The following is a 1813-nucleotide window of genomic DNA, read 5'->3' as shown; positions in this document are numbered from 1 at the left end:
TTTTTTCCGCTGTACTGCGTGGCCTGTGGGATCCTAATGCCCGGACCGAGGATTGAACCTATGCCCTTGGCAGTAAAAGTTCAGTCCTCACCACTGAACTGCCAGGGAATTCCCTGTTTCTGTTTTTGATGTTAATTGTTAAGCTCAGTAAAGTCTTATTAATTGGGGCTCAACTAGCTCACATTTGTAATAATATTGATGGGAACTAAAACTGGAAATGAACGTGTATTAGCTGCACTGTGCTAATAGGTACTTAGATACATTCTCATTTACTCTTCACAATAACTCCAAAGAAAATATGTAGTCTTTTACCTCATCTGTAGACAATGGAGTTGATTATTGAGGAGAAACAGTGCAAAAGTGAAAATTAAACTGATTCAGAATTGAAATTGCTGTGCTGTGCTTAGTCATGTCTGACTCTTTGTGACCCATGGACTGTAGCCCACCAGGCTCCTCTGTCCACGGAATTCTCCAGGCAAGAATACAGGAGTGGGTTGCCATGCCTTCCTCCAGGGGATCTTCCCAACCCAGGGATCAAACCCAGGTCTCCTGCATTGCAGGTGAATTCTTTACCAGCTGAGCTTACCAGGGAAGCCCTAAGGTGCCAGGGGAGATAATATAACATCAAGTTGGAATAATTTTTTATGCTTCAGAGTTTATAGTCTTTAGAAAAAGTTTCTATCTATACTCAGTTCACAAAGGCTTGATAAAATTTTTTCTTATATTGCTGATATTCATGCAGTGGGACACTTAATTTATCTGAAGTATGGAATTCTTACCCAATAAGAGAGATTGAATCATCTTTCCATTTTGATATTGTAGACTTGCTTCTGTAGAAACTTTTATGACTACAGTATAAGATACTTACTTTTTGAAAGATCTTATATTTAAAATCAAAGAATATTTTGTCCTTGTCAGTTATGTTTAGTAGTTAATATAACCCTGGAAATAATTTAAAAGTAGAGAATTTTCTGGTGGTTCAGTGCTTAGGACTTTGCAGTTTGACTGCTGGGGCCCTGGTCAATCCCTGGTCAGGGAACTAAGAAAAAGTTTAAAACCACCTCCAGGGTAAGTTTGCACAGTCTTGTATATATAAGGGTAGTACATATTAGGAAGATTGTTTGAGTTTTTTATGATGTTTTTGGGATAGTATTTAAACATGGCGGAAATCTTTTTTTTTTTTTCTAATTTTATTTTATTTTTAAACTTTACATAATTGTATTAGTTTTGCCAAATATCAAAATGAATCTGCCACAGGTATACATGTGTTCCCCATCCCGAACCCTCCTCCCTCCTCCCTCCCCATACCATCCCTCTGGGCCGTCCCAGTGCACCAGCCCCAAGCATCCAGCATCGTGCATCGAGCCTGGACTGGCAACTCGTTTCCTACATGATATTTTACATGTTTCATTGCCATTCTCCCAAATCTTCCCACCCTCTCCCTCTCCCACAGAGTCCAAAACACTGTTCTATACATCAGTGTCTCTTTTGCTGTCTCGTACACAGGGTTATTGTTACCATCTTTCTAAATTCCATATATATGCGTTAGTATACTGTATTTATGTTTTTCCTTCTGGCTTACTTCACTCTGTATAATAGGCTCCAGTTTCATCCACCTCATTAGAACTGATTCAAATGTATTCTTTTTAATGGCTGAGTAATACTCCATTGTGTATATGTACCACAGCTTTCTTATCCATTCATCTGCTGATGGACATCTAGGTTGCTTCCATGTCTTGGCTATTATAAACAGTGCTGCGATGAACATTGGGGTACACGTGTCTCTTTCCCTTCTGGTTTCCTCAGTGTATAT

At 39.1% G+C, this 1813-nt stretch overlaps 1 protein-coding gene across 1 annotated transcript in view; it reads left to right on the top strand.

Annotated features, from left to right (window-relative positions):
* Positions 1-1813, top strand: part of SUMO1 (small ubiquitin-like modifier 1) — a 28646-nt gene that overhangs the window by 18773 nt on the left and 8060 nt on the right. The window lies entirely within an intron of this gene.

Source organism: Bison bison, unplaced genomic scaffold (genome assembly GCF_000754665.1).
Source record: "Bison bison bison isolate TAMUID 2011002044 unplaced genomic scaffold, Bison_UMD1.0 scf7180017864471, whole genome shotgun sequence".
NCBI lineage: Eukaryota > Metazoa > Chordata > Mammalia > Artiodactyla > Bovidae > Bison > Bison bison.
This window is presented reverse-complemented; position numbering and strand designations above follow the sequence as displayed.